General features: G+C 43.5%; 1 protein-coding gene across 2 annotated transcripts in view; it reads right to left on the bottom strand.

The window, feature by feature from the left end:
- Window positions 1-17,948, bottom strand: part of GPATCH8 (G-patch domain containing 8) — a 196,392-nt gene that overhangs the window by 147,559 nt on the left and 30,885 nt on the right. Inside the window, exon 2 of one of the 2 annotated variants that reach the window (XM_030220368.1) lies at window positions 6,673-6,690. The exons of the other annotated variant lie outside the window; for it this stretch is intronic. The gene's annotated coding sequence lies outside the window, so the exon portion shown is untranslated. The remainder of the gene's footprint in view (window positions 1-6,672; window positions 6,691-17,948) is intronic. 2 annotated transcript variants of the gene reach the window in all.

Raw genomic sequence — 17,948 nt, 5'->3', positions numbered from 1 at the left:
CAAATTTCTCTCATGCATATTAGGGATATCCTGAAAACCTGCCCTATTGGTGGGAGTCGATATCTGGGAGCGAAGACCAAGACCCTATGTGAAGGCCGTGTTATTTACTTCAGTGTTCCTCATCCCTCTCCTGGAGGTACACCTAAGCTGGGTTTTCAAGATTACCACAATGAATATGCATCAGCGAGCTTTGCAAACAGATTTCCAATATATGCAAATGTATTTCATACATATTCATCATGGTAATCCTGAACTTGAAGAAAAATCTCCTCTTATGTAAGTTTCTTCGTTTACGTAGACTGTGTAGTGACCATTTAGATTATGAAATACAAGTGGCTTTGAGGTTTAAAACAAGAGCTTTTCTTTGCACCGCTTAAGGATGTAAAAAGAATTAAAGCGGTGCAAAGAAAAGCTATGAGAATGGTATGGTATTTGCGTTACAAGACGTATGAGGAGAGACTTGCTGAACTAAACATGTATACTCTGGAGGAAAGGAGAAACAGGGGTGATATGATACAGACGTTCAAATATTTGAAAGGTATTAATCCGCAAACAAACCTTTTCCGGAGATGGGAATGCGGTAGAACGAGAGGACATGAAATGAGATTGAAGGGGGGCAGACTCAAGAAAATGTCAGGAAGTATTTTTTCACAGAGAGAGTAGTGGATGCTTGGAATGCCCTCCCGCGGGAGGTGGTGGAAATGAAAACGGTAACGGAATTCAAACATGCGTGGGATAAGCATAAAGGAATCCTGTGCAGAAGGAATGGATCTCAGGAGCTTAGTCAAGATCAGGAGGCGGGGCTGGTGGTTGGGAGGCGGGGTTAGTGCTGGGCAGACTTATACGGTCTGTGCCAGAGCAGTGGTGGGAGGCGGGGCTGGTGGTTGGGAGGCGGGGATAGTGCTGGGCAGACTTATACGGTCTGTGCCCTGAAGAACACAGGTACAAATCAAAGTAGGGTATACACAAAAGTAAGCACATATGAGTTATTTTGTTGGGCAGACTGGATGGACCGTGCAGGTCTTTTTCTGCCGTCATCTACTATGTTTACTATGTAAGAGGTTATCCAGATAGGTATATCCTTGAGGGTTTTCCTAAAGCAAAAGTTGCTGATAGGACAACTCTCTTGAACACAAGGAGAGGGACTCTCTGGAATTTGTGTGCAACTTACAATATTCCCACTTAGCAAAGATATAGGTAAGATTTTATGTAAAAACTAAGGGTCACAACTGTTCCCATTCACTGCATGAGGTACCACTAAGGGTACAACACATTTAACATTTTTAAGAAAAACAAGAGTGGAAATAATTCTTTGCTCATGTCTCTTAGTACTCTTTGAGACAATGTAGGTACATTGGGGTCTGTCTTTATTAATGCTTAGCGTGTGCTAACAGGTGTCAGCATATATTATTTGCTATCAAGGGCAAATAACTAGTTGTACCATTCGACAGATAAGAATCAAGAATTATTTGGTACAATCAGTTTGACCTAAGATAACACCCTCATATGAAATGTCTACTGATGGAGGTCATTCTAAATGTGGAGTGTATGTATTCATTCTTTGGATATGAATGAATTTACCCATCCGGATACAGGTAGAGTGTACAAACTGGCACACACTTCAAACTGTAATAGTTCAAAAGTTGTATATATCATTACTTGTCCATGCCCAATGCTTTATGTGGGGAAGACTAATCGCATGGTCAAGACAAGAGTAACTGAACACTGTAGCTGTATTAGTAAAAATGTGGAATCTGACCCTTTGGTATCAGGTTCATCATTCAATTAGCGATTTAAAATGTTTTCTGTTTAAAATGATTTATAAAAGGTGGAACGGTGGAAAAATTGAGTCTACTTTACTAGGGGTCCTGTTTACTGAGGTGTGCTAAAAATTAGTACACGCTAAACGTGTAGACGCCCATAGGATTATGGACGTCTACACGGTTAGCGCGCACTACACACAGTAGCACACCTCATAAGTACATACGTATTTGCCATACTGGGAAAGACCAAAGGTCCATTTATTTATTTTATTTATTGCACTTGTATCCCACATTTTCCCACCTATTTGAAGCTCAATGTGGCTTACAGAGACCTGTTACAGCATATCTATACCAGGAACAATTAGTATTACATAGAGGTAAAGGAATAGAAGGAGGTTTGGACAAGTCCTTATTGAAAGATACATTCTGTGCCATTTTGGTTAGGTGTTGTGTTGTAGTTAGTTAAGGGTTCTCGTGGTAGGCTTTGCTAAAGAGATATGTCTTCAGGGATTTGTGGAAATCGGTCAATTTTTTTTATTGTTCTTAGGTGTATTGGAAGAGAATTCCACATCTGCGTGCTTATATAAGAAAAGCTAGATGCGTGTGTTAGTTTGTATTTTATTCCTTTGCAGTTGGGGAAGTGTAGGTTAAGAAAGGTGCGGGAAGCTCTCTTAGCATCAAGCCCAGCATCCTGTTTCCACCAGTGGCCAATCCAGGTCACAAATACCTGGCAAGATCCCAAAAAAGTACAAAACATTTTATACTGCTTATCCCAGAAATAGTGGATTTTCCCCAAGTCCATTTAATAATGGGCTATGGACTTTTCCTTTAGGAAGTCGTCCAAACCTTTGTTAAACTCCGCTAAGCTACTCGCCTTTACCACATTCTCTGGCAATGAATTCCAGAGTTTAATTACACGTTGAGTGAAGAAACATTTTCTCCGATTCGTTTTAAATTTACTACATTGTAGCTTCATCATATGCCCACTAGTCTAGTATTTTGGAAAGCGTGAACAGACGCTTCACATCTACCCGTTCAACTCCACTCATTATTTTATAGACATCAATCATATCTCCCCTTAGCCGTCTTTTCTCAAAGCTGAAGAGCCATAGCCGCTCTAGCCTTTCCTCATAGGGAAGTCATCCCATCCCCTTTACCATTTTTGTCACCCTTCTCTGCACCTTTTCCAATTCCACTATATCTTTATTGAGATGTGGCGACCAGAATTGAGCACAATATTCGAGGTGCAGTCGCAGCATGGAGCGATACAAAGGCATTATAACATCCTCTTAGTAAACAGGGCCCTTAGAGAGAAACAGAAATGGATATTATAGCTTAAAACTGTTTACCTCAATGGTCTAAAAGCTGAAATAGATTATAGAACCTTCTTGTGAACGGCATACCTTTTTCACACCTCACATTTCCATTTCTATTTTGGTTTTAACCCATTCAGTCCATACACTTTGGTTCTCTATATACATTTTCTCTGGTTTCATAAACATCACTGTTTTTATGACTCATTTTTTATTCAGGTTTTTTTTTTTTTTAAGTGTTTGCCATCTACATTTTTTTTTTTTTTTTTTTTTAACTGAAGCTTGGCATCATTTTTTACATTTTTTGTTTTTATGGCCATTTTTTACATATACTTCAGTTTTAGTTATACATTTCTTGTTTATATATCATTTTATCTGCACTTTAGTTCCATTTTTTATGGTTTTAGTTATCAATGCTTTTTTTTCATAAGCATATTTTTTTTTTGTTTCAGTTATTTGTGCAATTTTTTCACATCTTTTCAGATGGAGGCTTGGTTTGAGTCACAATGAGGTTAGGAATTAGTTTCTTCCATATCTTTTCAGATGGAAGCTTGGTTTTAGTTCTTGTAAACTATTGTCCTATTGCCGCGCCATTTGTTTAGTCATTGACTAGGCTTGACTTGTGCTTTGCTTGCACCTCGCTTTGGTGTTTTTGTGAGTGTTTTTCATAGCTTTAATTTTTTACCCATCTCTCTTATGTTTTTTAAATTGTATCTTTTAGTTTTCTGTTCCTGTTTGTCTTTTTACACTACCTGGAGTTCCCTAATTTTTTTTGTATTTGTATATATCACTTTTTTCTTTACTGGGGCTGTATGGTTCATATATACTCACTGTTACTCTGCTGTGTGCTACAATTTTTTTTTTGAGTGCCATAGAGTCTTCATTAACTCCTGTGTTTCTTCTTGCATGGTTTTGTATGGTTCCCAGTTCTCGCAGCTGCACTGCTACTTTTTTCCAGATTGTTCACGTTTACTCTAACTAAGCAACATATTCATTTGTACACACTTTTTTTTTTTAAGTGTTTTTCCCTTTCATTGCAATCTGTATGTTTTCTCAGCTCTCATGCACACTGCTTCCGCTGGCTTCCCTAATTCAAAGTGAACTTTTCTTTTAAAGTTTTTTTATGTGTATGCTGTTCATTATTGCTTATTTATTGTTCAACATGTTTGTCTCATGCAATAGATGCAGTATTGTTTGTTTACTGGACTTTGTGCTCAGCAATTTTGGACTGAACAATATGTCATCTATTTTTATCATCAGTACATATTTATATATTTACTAGTAAAACAGGCCCGTTTCCGACACAAATTAAATGGGCACTAGCAAGATTTTCCTCGGAGTGTGTATAGAGAGAATGAATGTGCGAGAGAGAGAGAGAGAGACTGACTGACTGGTGCGAGTGTCTCCTCTGTCCCCCCTCCAGTCACCCAGCGATTGTCCTCTCTCCCCTGCTCCCCCTCCAGCCACCAAGCGATTCTACGTTTTCCCTTGCCCCCTCCAGCCACCCACCGATGCTCTTCTCTCCCCTGCCCCCCTCCAGCCACCCACCGAGTCTCCTCTGTCCCCTGCTCCCTCTCCAGCCACCCAGCGAGTCTCCTCTGTCCCCTGCTCCCTCTCCAGCCACCCACCGATGCTCTTCTCTCCCCTGCCCCCCTCCAGCCACCCAGCGAGTCTCCTCTGTCCCCTGCTCCCTCTCCAGCCACCCAGCGAGTCTCCTCTGTCCCCTGCTCCCTCTCCAGCCCACCCACCGATGCTCTTCTCTCCCCTGCCCCCCTCCAGCCACCCACCGAGTCTCCTCTGTCCCCTGCTCCCTCTCCAGCCACCCAGCAAGTCTCCTCTGTCCCCTGCCCCCCCCCAGCCACCAGCAAGGTTTTCCTTGGAGTGTGTATGTTTGAGAGTGTGTGTGTGTGAGTGACTGTGAGAGAGAGTGAATGTGCAAGTGTGTGTGTGTGACAGAGAGAGAGAGAGAGAGAGAGACTGCTGGGTACGAATGTCTCCCCTCTGTCCCCTCTCCAGTCACCCAGCGAGTCTCCTCTGTCCCCTGCCCCCCCCCCCCCCTCAGCCACTAGCAAGGTTTTCCTTGGAGTGTGTATGTTTGAGAGTGTGTGTGAAAGTGACTGTGTAAGAGAGAGAGAGTGAAAGTGACTGTGTAAGAGAGAGAGAATGAATGTGCGAGTGTGTGTGACAGAGTGCGTGTGTGAGAATGAGAGTGCGTGTGTGAGAATGAGAGTGTGCGCGACTGGAGCAGCCTCGGATCCCCGTACACACAGGATCACCCCACAGCTTTTGAGACGCACAACACTCGTGGAATTACAAAGGCTGGCCACTACACCCGTGACTTTTATACTTTAAGGCCCTATTTCCACGCGCGGGTCATGTGGTAGGTACCCCGGCCTCTACTCCCTGCAAAGACCGGAGCACTGATAGGCTGCCGTCGGGACCTCATTCCTTACCTGCGGTCGCCGAAAGCGTCCCGCTCCCGGACAGGTAGCACCAGTGAGGTCATAAAGAACTGCACAGGGACGCCAGCGACCCGCACGCGCACAGCCCACAATTCCCAGCATTCCTGCTTACCATCTTCTACCTCGCTGCTGCCTGCGTGGCGGCGAGTGCGGCAGGGGCGGGGCCTCGTGCTGGTAGCTTATGGTTGGTCATTGCTGTGTGTGACGTACACGGAAGTATGTTACGTCGATTCAGGAGATGGATACAGCAGGAGCACGAATGCTTCAAGGCTTCACTTTCTCAGCTTCAGAACGTTGGAGGTGCGTTTATTATATAGGATATTTCCGTATTGTTAATGCTTGTTTGTCCACATTTGTTTTACTCTTATGTTCTTGCAACGGTCTTATTTATTTATTTACTAATTTATTCATTCATTCCCCTATTATTGTTATTAAGTATTACTACCAACATATTTTGACGTTTATTTATTTTACAGAACATTGTTTTGACTCTTGATGCAGGTACAGCTGTGGTGCCAAAACGCAGACTGCATTGAGTGTCATTTACTGTATCTTTTAATAAATATCCTTTGTTGGAAACACTGGTCCACACCCTTCTTTTTGATTGTGTTTTGATTTTTCCAGTTCCACTAGGGGGTTGTTTTTCCTCTTCCTTTGAATTCTGAGAACCCAACTGGCTAGGTGTACCTCCAGGAGAAAGTTGAGAAGTATTACTTCATTTAGTTTGAAGGGATATGGCAAGTTCTCTTCTCAAAAATAAGAGCCAAATTAATGGGTTTTGTGATTTTAAAAAATGTATATTCTAAGTACTGAATTGAATTTGCATGTCATTAGATCTCTAACAGTTATACATGAAAGTGAATTACTAGCCTTTGTTTAAGGCAATAATCCCACTCTGCAACAGAAAATGCACCAGGAAGATTCATCCAAATGGGTTTGCATGCTGACATAAAATGGCTGGGAACGTTCTATTTACAGAAAAAACAAGAATGGTGCCTCATAGTACATGCTGAATGGAGTTGAGCCGTTATGCTGACCAGGTCATCTTATGATGCACCAGAATAAAACGACAGATGAAGCAGTAGGCTAGTTCCAAAAGCAGTGCAAGTGGAGTGAAAGCATTTCAATACGAACCTGGCTTTAAAAACTGGGCTGTCAAAAGAACAGTTAAATGTAACACAAAGTAAGAAACTGTCCAAATCACTAGTGGTCTTTCTTGTTGCCAATTTTTGTTTTGTTTTCTCAATTCACTGTTTGCAAGTAATGTCTTTATTAGAGAAGAATAAAAGTATCAGCCTAAAGTCAAGAATCAAGACCAGTGGAAAGATTTCAAGAGTGATGGGTTGTGACTGACACAACAAGAGGAGGAAAAGAAGGGAAAAGAGGAAGTGGAGAGGGAGGGGGAAATGTTTAAAGAAATATATTTAAAAAGTTAAGGAAAACCTTTACACATTAGCACCATTTTTACAAAACCCCTCAAGAGTTCTCTAGATTAAGATATAGCTTTCAAGCATATTTTATTGCTAACTGTTCACATTGTGCCTCTAGTTCTCTCGCAACCCAGACCCCACCAAGAAAAAAAAAACTGAAGAACTGAAATGGCTTTATTAACACACAGAAAGTTTATGCTTTGTCCAAACATTTTTAAATATTTTAAAGTAGATTTAAAACACAAAACACATGAACATTTCAAGCAGCATTTAAAACAAATTGTAAAAAAGCTCTGCTGACCTTATGCAGTGAATCTAAATGGTCTTTCACACTACTGTTTACTAAGGCGTGTTAGCATTTTTTAACGTGCCTACAATTTAGCGTGCACGTTAACTGTGTAGGCGTCTAAGGATTTTGTAGGTGCGAACACTGTTAATGTGCGTACATGGATAACGCGCATTAAAAACATTAATGAGCCTATAACGCAGCTTAGTAAACAGGGCCCTTAGTGTCATAGTCAAATGACATATTTCTTCCAAAGAGTCTGTTCAAACTAAGAGGGTCTTTTACTAAGGTGCAGTAGTAGCACTTTTAGCTGGTGCTAAATGCTGAGACACCCATAGTGCTTAGCGCCAGCTGATTTGCTAGTGCACCTTAGTAAAAGACTCCCTAAGAATGAGTCAACCATTCTACGTCCCTACCACCATTTTACAGCAAATATTGTTACATTACTATTTGTTTGGAAATTATTAAACTTTGTTTTTTTAAAAAAGATAATTTGGTTCCATTCTTTGGATAGCCTGGCTTATATTCCCACCTTTTTTATTTTTCATTTCACGCCTCGTGGGATCTATTGAGTTCTCCACTTTTCGTGGATTCTCTTTAGACTACAGCAAATATGCAAACATTTCCTGTACACATACAGCTAACTGTAGAATACAAAACAGTATTAACAACTGTATGTCTGTACAACAGTTTAATGTAATGCAAATTGTCACAATCAAGAACTTAGTATTAAAAACGCTACTGTAATCCAAATCAGACTAAACTACATAACCCAACTCCTCAAGACTTACAGAACCGAGAGTATGATTCTAGACTGCAATACTTTTTTTTTTTTTAATTTCCAAAGAAGTACTTTATTAACACAGTTACAACAAATACAATAATGGAACAATGTGGAACAAACTCCACTCCTATACAAAATGGACTGCAATATCCTAGCAATCCAATCATTAATACCTTTTTATCTACCACAAAAGCAAGATACTGGGCTACATGGACCATAGGTCTGACCCAGAATGGCCATTCTTAGTAGCAGCTCGGTAGAATGGTTGAGCATTCCTTATACTCTGTTTGGCCTACTTGCTCAAGGAAAGGAAAGAGCTTGTCTTCTGAAGAAGCAGATTTTTTTAAATATATATATATACCACAGGATGAGTCTAAACATATTTTGGTGTTTGCATACTGGCAATTTCCCAACCTTGGAAAAGCAACCTTGCATTTTTATAATTGTTCTGTATACTCTCCCCTTTCCTAACTATCAGACACAGGCACCTCCAAAGCAAACTCTCCTCCCTTGCAGCAGCAGTGGAGAAACAGTTCCTATATAACTCAGGATACAGTTAAGGGTGCTTCTTACAGCAGCACCTGCCAAGAATAGTGCAGTCAGCAAAACCAACTGCATTAAACACACAGAAAAATAATTGTGTGAATGAAAGTGGTTTGGAGGAAATCTCATTACTCCACTCAAGTCTGGTACCTTACTGTCACCTTAACCTGTGGTTTCAGCTTTGCAGGAGGATTAGATTACACCTCACTGACCTGTTTTTAAATTCACTGAAACCAGAGGCTTTGAGTGGTTTGTAAGCCTTGCTGAGTATGGAATGACCTATAAAAGGCAAAGCTGGATGCTACAAGGTGACAGACCTCCAACCCCATGCAAACAGACTGCAAAGATCCCCCCACCCCAAAAAAACAAAACAAACAAAAAAAAAACTAGCTCACTTCAAGATGGCACAATTAAGGCTGAAGAGAAAAGCCAAATAGTAATGCTACACTGCTGCATTGTGAGACACACAATTACTTGCGACATATGGCTACTACTAAATGTCAAATTAGCAAGCTTTCTCAAATTACAGCTTGGAAGTAGACGTCCATAGATCTGTATATAAACCCAAAATGAGGATCACCAAAGCTGCGCAGCTTTTGTGGTCTCCCTTGCTGAGCAGGTATAATTGTAATCTGCAAAATGCAGCAACTGGCAGTCATAAACCTCAATGGGCCTACACTGTCTACTCAGGCAAGTGAACAGAATTACTGTGTGGGAGACTGGTCTAAGTATGACAAAAAGGCAAATCAACAGGGCTGCAATTAGCTGGATATTTAGCTCTATATTACCTTTCTAATAATGGCCGGGGGGGGGGGGGGGGGGGGGGGGTGGGGGTACATTCAGGCAACTAGCACCAAAGAACTGAAAAATTGTATGGATTAAAATTAAGAAGGGCATCTTTTACTGTACAATGGAAAAATTATTTATCTGATAAATTTTCTTTCCTTTAGTCCTACCAGACCAGTCCAGACTAATGGGTTATTGTCCATCTACCAGCGGAAGGAGACAGAGAAAAATAGTTCCAAGTAATTCACCCCTTAAAAGGGTATCGTGCAGCCTGGAATGTTCAGTATTTTGAATAACCAAGCAGTAGTGATCCCTAACCATCTTGCCGGACATTGTTGAAAACTTGGAACAACTTGTCCTACTCAGCCAAGAAACCCCTCAAATAAAGAGGCATTTACTGTATTGGTATACAGACATTTCACATGTCTAGGAAACGTGTGAGAAAGTCCAGAAATATCTGAAAACTGAATGGGCAAAATCCAACAAGAGACAATGAACTAATCAGGCAGGCACCTGGACTGGTCTGGTAGGACTAAAGGAAAAAAAAAATGATCAAGAGAATTTTTCCATCCTTCTCGTCATACTAGACCAATTCAGGCTAATGGGATGTAGCAAAGCAGTATCCAAAAGGGAGGGCTTGCAGAGAGTAAGAAAATACAATGCACTGAAGAGCAAGCGGAGAACCCACTCACCAAACTGAAAGAAGCTCCAATGTGCAAGAAAATTGCAAAAAAGGAATGGCCAAGGCCATAAAGAACAACTAAGAATTAAGGTGATTCCTCACTCTGTAGCATCCTGTTAAGCAATGGTCTTGGGGAAGCATGGAATGACCTCTATAGTTCTCCCTGGAAGCAAGTAAATATGGGTCGCACACAACCAAAGCAGGAAGCGGTAGACAGACTCCTCCCGGAAGGCCACGCAGAACAGCAGTAGCTGGACCCAAGTCCAACAGAGCTGCCCTGAACATCCTGAGAGAAAGCAGCAGGGTAGTATCCTGAACTGTGGACAAAGAAAATCCAGTGAACTGAGCACCAATATCAATAAGGCTAGGACACATGTGGCACCCAAAATTGATCTGAGAGGAGATATGTCCCAAGCATAGAAAATGCCAGAAGTCTTCAGCCACTGGAAGAACATTGAAATATCTTAAATGCCACATGGTGGCCAGGCAGGCCTGAGAATCTACTCAAGGACCAAGACCTTCGTAGTGCGAATTGTCTATTAACAGAAGAATCCGCCAACCAGGAAGTACCTAGACTAGAACTAGTAATGCAGCCTGTCACCACTAAGGCCTGAAGCTCACTGACTTACGAGCTGAAGTAACAGCCACCAAGAAAACAACCTTCCAGGTCAAGTACTTCAGATGGCAGGAATTCAGTGGATCAAAAGGAGTTTTCATCAGCTGATGAAAATTAATTTGAGATCCCTGACCTGATGGAGGTCTGTCAGGGAATTTGACAAAAGCAAACCTCTCATAAAGTGAACAACTAGAGGTTGTCCAGAGATGGGCATACCTTCTACATGCTGATATGCACTAAATGCACTAAGGTGAACCCTTATGGAGTTGGTCTTAGATCAGACTCTGATAGGTGTAGAAGGTATTCAAAGCAGGGTCTCTGTAGGGCAAGCAAGGGGATCTAGGGCCTTGCTCTCACACCAGACACAAACCCTCCTGCATTTGAAAGAAGAGCACCTCTTAGTGAGTCTTTCCTGGAAGCTAGCAAGACCCAGGGAGACACCCTTCAAAAGACTCAAGGAAGCAAATTCTAAGCTCTCAACAACCAAGCTGTGAGAGCCAAAAGACTGGAGGTTGGATGTAAAGCGACCCCTCGTTCTGCGTGATGAGGGCCGGAAAACACTCCAATCCCCACGGTTCTTCGGTGGTTACTCCAAAAGAAGAAGGAACCATATCTGTCCATGGCCAGTGTGGCATTGGTTCCGTGGTCTTGCTCATGTTTCAACAAAGTTTTCCCACTAGAGATATGGGAGGATACACATACAGAAGACTTGTCCCTAAATGAGAAGGAAGGCATCTGACGCTAGTCTGTTGTGGGCCTGAAGCGTGGAACAGAACTGAGGGACCTTGTGGTTGATCCGAGTGGCAAAAAGATCCACCCCCATGGCTTGGAAGACCTTGGAAGATCTTGCGAGCTATGCCCATATTGAGAGTCTGTCGGCCAGGGTAATATTGTTTTTGCCCAACAGGTAAGTGGCTCGAAGGAACATGCCATTTTGGCAAGCCCAATGCCACATCTGGACAGCCTCCTGACACAGGGGGCATGATCCTGTGCTCCCTGCTGTTAGTGCAATACATTGCAACCCAATTGATGAGACAGCCTATCTCTTGAAAGCCTTTAGAGCGTTCCAGATCGCCCGGAACTCCAGGAAATTGATCTGAAGATTTGGTTTCCTGGTGGACCAAACACCTTGGGTGTGAAGCCCATCTATGTGAGCCCCTCCAATCCATGAGAGATGCATTCGTTGTCAGCACTTCTTGTGGCTCAGGAATTTGGAGTGGAAGTCCAGAGTCAAATTGGATCAAATTGTCCACCATGAAGAGAGCATACAAGCTCGGGACACTTGGATCACATTCCAGGCTCTCTGTGACTTGATACCACTGAGAAGCCAGGGTCCACTGAGCTGATCTTATGTAAAGATATGTCATGTGTGTAACATACACTATGGAAGCCATGTGGCCCAACAACCTCAACATCTGCCGAGCTGTGACCTGCTGAGATGCTCAAATCTTGGAAGCGAGTGCGACAAAAGTGTCCACTCTCGTCTCCAGAAGGTAGGCTCGAACCTTCTGTGTATCGAACAGGGCTCTTACGAATTCCAATCGCTGGACAGGACAAAGATGGGACTTGGGGTAGTTTAAAATAAATCTTAGTAGCTCGAGCACCCGAACAATCATTTGCATGGACTCCTAAGCTCCGTCCGGAGAGATGCTCTTTACCAGCCAATCGTCAAGATATGGGAACATATGACTTCCTGTCTGCACAGCAGTGCTGCAACTACCGCTAGACATATGGTGAAGAAGCTGGGAGCTGATGTGAGGCCAAAAGGTAACACACGGTACTGAAAGTGATGTGTTCCCAACCGAAATCAAAGATACTTCCGGTGGACAGGAAGTATCAGGATACTCGTATATGCATCCTTCAAGTTCAGAGAACATAGCCAATCATTTTCCTGAATCATTGGGAGAAGGGTGCCCAGGGAAACCATCCTGAACTTTTCTTAGATTAGAAATTTGTTCAGGGCCCTTAGGTCTGGGATGGGATGGGATGGATCTCCCTCCCCCCCCCCCCCCCCCCCCGTCTTCTTTTGCACAAGTACGTACCTGGAATAGAATCCCTGCCCTTTTTCACCTAGTGGAACGGATTCGACCGCACTGGTCTTCAGAAGGGCAGAAAGTTCCTCTGCAAGTACCTGCCTATGCTGAAAGTTGAATGAATGAGTTCTTGATGGCAATTTGGAGGTCTTTGATACCAACTGAGTGTGTATCCGAGATAGACTATTTGAAGAACCCACCAGTCGGAAGTTACAAGGGGCCACCTTTCATGGAAAAACTTCAGCCTCCACCCTACCGGCAAGTCGTCTGGGACGGACCCTTACTGCTGCTATGCTCTGCCGGAGCCAGTCAAAAACTCGTCTCTTGCTTTCACTGGTGAGCAGCAGGGGCTGACACAGAGAAAAGACTGGGGTGCCAGTTCAGATGCAGGTTGCAGAACCACTGGTGTCTATGCAGGAGCAGGGTCTTGGCTGTCGGGAGACTGGTGCATCGGCACTTCCTGTATGGAGGGGATGTGGTCCTCCCTGTGCCGTTTCTCTGGTGCCAAATCCTTCAATGTCCCAGAGCTCCCAGCACTATGTGTCAAGAACGACGCTTCTTGGCCTTCGTCCAAACTGTGTCATTGAGGTTCCTTGGTGCTGAGGACGACGTTGAATCCACACCGCCTCAGGGTCAGGTCCGACGATGGACAGTCCCAGGGGCCCTGAACAGCAGGAGCCTTGAGGCAGGTGGAGACCCACTTGATACTTCAATGCTCCCAGTGTCTAAGGGCCTAGCAGCAGCCATGCTTACTGACACTCTTGATGCCAGTGCAAAGCTCAATATCAAGGAACCAAATTGGTTCCAAAAATCTTCTCACGCTGAACCTCTCTGGAAATCTGTGTCTTCTTCTTCGTGCGAAGACAGAGAACAAAGTTTGTGGGGCTATGGTCAGGCCCAAGACACTGTAGACACCAAGAATGGGTGTCTTTCCCAGAGACTCTCCAATTGCACTGGGTACAGCGAGTAAAGCCACTGGGAACTTTCATAAACATGGAAGGAAAAACTTCCTTGGCTAAATTAAATGAAGTAATGGTGCCTGAAAAAGGGACAAGACACGATAAAAAAATAAAGATACGGAAAGTTCCCAGCTGAAGTCAAGGCCTAAAAGCAGCTGGTGACAACAAAAAACAAAAGGAAACGTAAACCTGGGGAAATTAAACTAAAAACTTAAGGGAAACAAAGAAAGGAGGTTCCAAAACAGGAATAATGGGAGAAAAGAATGAATGAAAAATAGCCGAAAGGTACCAAAAAAGCTCTTTAGGACTGAGCGATGTGAGGAGATCGTAGAAAAACATGCCCTCTCCTCACCGCAGTAGAAAAAGAACTAATACCGTGTTCTCGCAGCGGGCAGGAAGGCACTCGCACATATGTGGTGGAGCATGTCTTGACCTCCACAAAGCTCTATTTTATAAATCCCAGACCGGGCAACGCGGGTCAGCGTCACCCACGTGAGAATTAGTAAGCCTGATTGTCCTCGGAGAAAACATTCTCTTCCAACCAGTCCATTTCTAAAAACTGGAAATGTCTCAAAATAAAGAGAATATATATTTATACCAGTGTTCAGGGTAAACCATACTGGCTATACCACTGCAAAGATTTCTATGGCTACCAGCTGCTGCAGATTTATTTTTTTCGTTTCCAAGTACTTCATAAATTATCAACATCTGTAAACATCACAATGATTTGTGGACTCCCAAATCTAGTAAGCTGTGTGCTTATAGCCACCCGAGTTTCATGCTGTAGTGTAGCACAATATTCAGCACATCTCCAACAGATAATGCTGCAGAGATGGATCAGAATTCAGCAGACAGTAAGTGCAACATTGAAAACATGCATTTCAATTAAGCCAGCTTCCCTTGGGAACTCAGACCTCACTACACTCTGTCCCATTATTCCCAGGTGTAGTGCAATCAACTTCAGATTATCTATTTATTGGATTTTGACTTGAGACTTTCAGGAGATTCTTCCTTTATTTTATGCCTCACAGTCATTACAGCAATAGTCCTCAGTTGGGGCCAGACATCAGGTACAACGATCTGCAATCACAAGCCCCAGGTCCTACTGTTGTATGATGACTATGATTTCTTACCATCTTCAGGACTCTGTACACTGTGTCTGCCACACCCCAGCCCTGAGCAGGACAGGATTCTGGCCCAAGAATCACAGCCAGCTTATCCACATAGTAACCTGCAGCAGTGCAAATGAGTCACCAGGCTTTTCTCAAGCCCAACAGGAGTATTTTTTTTTGCTGGCCGCATACTCTCTCCTTGGTGTCCTATAAAAATGAATGTAGTTGTGCTTTCTGCCAATTAAAATTCAAAGCAAAGTCAACACCCAGACAGGGCAGCTGAAAAAAACGCCAAGAAAAAAACAAAAAGATGTGTTGCTACACTCATTTATATCCCGAGCTGCTCTGGAAAGGAAAACACATCACAGTTATTAACTGATATGTTATCCTTTTCTTTCCAGAGCAGCTCAGTTAATAAATGTGTTAACATATAGTGGTGGAAATAAGTATTTGATCCCTTGCTGATTTTGTAAGTTTGCCCACTGACAAAGACATGAGCAGCCCATAATTGAAGGGTAGGTTATTGGTAACAGTGAGAGATAGCACATCACAAATTAAATCCGGAAAATCACATTGTGGAAAGTATATGAATTTATTTGCATTCTGCAGAGGGAAATAAGTATTTATTCCCTCTGGCAAACAAGACCTAATACTTGGTGGCAAAACCCTTGTTGGCAAGCACAGCGGTCAGACGTCTTCTGTAGTTGATGATGAGGTTTGCACACATGTCAGGAGGAATTTTGGTCCACTCCTCTTTGCAGATCATCTCTAAATCATTAAGAGTTCTGGGCTGTCGCTTGGCAACTCGCAGCTTCAGCTCCCTCCATAAGTTTTCAATGGGATTAAGGTCTGGTGACTGGCTAGGCCACTCCATGACCCTAATGTGCTTCTTCCTGAGCCACTCCTTTGTTGCCTTGGCTGTATGTTTTGGGTCATTGTCGTGCTGGAAGACCCAGCCACGACCCATTTTTAAGGCCCTGGCGGAGGGAAGGAGGTTGTCACTCAGAATTGTACGGTACATGGCCCCATCCATTCTCCCATTGATGCGGTGAAGTAGTCCTGTGCCCTTAGCAGAGAAACACCCCCAAAACATAACATTTCCACCTCCATGCTTGACAGTGGGGACGGTGTTCTTTGGGTCATAGGCAGCATTTCTCTTCCTCCAAACACGGCGAGTTGAGTTCATGCCAAAGAGCTCAATTTTTGTCTCATCTGACCACAGCACCTTCTCCCAATCACTCTCGGCATCATCCAGGTGTTCACTGGCAAACTTCAGACGGGCCGTCACATGTGCCTTCCGGAGCAGGGGGACCTTGCGGGCACTGCAGGATTGCAATCCGTTATGTCGTAATGTGTTACCAATGGTTTTCGTGGTGACAGTGGTCCCAGCTGCCTTGAGATCATTGACAAGTTCCCCCCTTGTAGTTGTAGGCTGATTTCTAACCTTCCTCATGATCAAGGATACCCCACGAGGTGAGATTTTGCGTGGAGCCCCAGATCTTTGTCGATTGACAGTCATTTTGTACTTCTTCCATTTTCTTACTATGGCACCAACAGTTGTCTCCTTCTCGCCCAGCGTCTTACTGATGGTTTTGTAGCCCATTCCAGCCTTGTGCAGGTGTATGATCTTGTCCCTGACATCCTTAGACAGCTCCTTGCTCTTGGCCATTTTGTAGAGGTTAGAGTCTGACTGATTCACTGAGTCTGTGGACAGGTGTCTTTCATACAGGTGACCATTGCCGACAGCTGTCTGTCATGCAGGTAACGAGTTGATTTGGAGCATCTACCTGGTCTGTAGGGGCCAGATCTCTTACTGGTTGGTGGGGGATCAAATACTTATTTCCCTCTGCAGAATGCAAATAAATTCATATACTTTCCACAATGTGATTTTCCGGATTTAATTTGTGATGTGCTATCTCTCACTGTTACCAATAACCTACCCTTCAATTATGGGCTGCTCATGTCTTTGTCAGTGGGCAAACTTACAAAATCAGCAAGGGATCAAATACTTATTTCCACCACTGTATGTAGCACTAGGACAGTTAACACAGCCTATGTTAACATATAGATGTTCATATAGAATTTTTCCTTTTCTCGGACCAAGTTAGCAATTGAAACAGTGATACTGCTTTTGCTATGTTAGTTCACAGGCCGATTTCAGCTACCCTGCGAAGTAGGTGACAGCATTTTGTCCGCTATTTTGATTTTAGCATTCTTTACTACCTAGTAGTTTCTTCCTGCTCCTTTGAATTTCAATTCAAATCCGATCTGGCCTCCACTGGGATACAGCTCCACGAGTCTTCATTCCCATTTAGGCGGGGGGGGGGGGGGGGGGGGTCACCTATTCTATAGTACAGGGACCTCCAGCAATTTCTAAGTAGATGGGAAAATTAGGTTCTTACCTTGGTAATTTTCTTTCCTTTAGTCACAGCAGATGAATCCATTACGAATGGATTGTGTCCACCTACCAGCAGGGGGAGATAGAGAACACTGAAAACCATAGTGCCTCTAGGACGGCTAGCTCCATCTGCCTCTCAGTATTTTGAAGCTTCCAAAGCACTGTTAAACCGCAAAGTAGCATAACATGAACTTTCCTCAGAACGAACGAACGAACGCCCCAGAACAGGAGCAATAACACAAAGGAGGGACGAACTAGAGAGCTGCACGGCTTCCGTCCCCGCGGGAATCCCGCGGAACCCGCGGGATTCCCGCGGGGACGGAGGCAGTTCCTGCGGGGTTCCCGCGGGGATGGAAGCAGTTCTGCGGGGTTCCCGCGGGGACGGAGGCAGTTCCTGCGGGGTTCCCGCGGGGATGGAACCAGTTCTGTGGGCTTCCCGTGGAAGTGTAAGCTGCACCTGCACCAGCCTCTCATCTACCGAATACCAATTTATTTGAGTGCTGTCTCTTCCTCCTCTTCTTCCTTGCTTTAACAGCATAAATGTAGAAAGTCTTCCATTAAGGAGGTGGTAGAGTCACAAATGATGACGGAATTCAAAAAGGCATGGGATGAACACAGAGGATCTCTAATTAGAAAATGGAAGTTATATAAAAGCTAACCTTAAATGGCTGCATGTGTGTGGATATGTCAAGTGACACTTAGATGGCGACTCTGGCTGTGATGAACTAGAGCTGATACCTGGCAGACTTGTATGGTCTGTGTCTCATACATGGCAATCTGG

Source organism: Microcaecilia unicolor, chromosome 12 (assembly GCF_901765095.1).
Source record: "Microcaecilia unicolor chromosome 12, aMicUni1.1, whole genome shotgun sequence".
Lineage (NCBI taxonomy): Eukaryota > Metazoa > Chordata > Amphibia > Gymnophiona > Siphonopidae > Microcaecilia > Microcaecilia unicolor.
The sequence above is the reverse complement of the archived record's forward strand: the minus strand, read 5'-3'. Positions and strand labels throughout refer to the sequence as shown.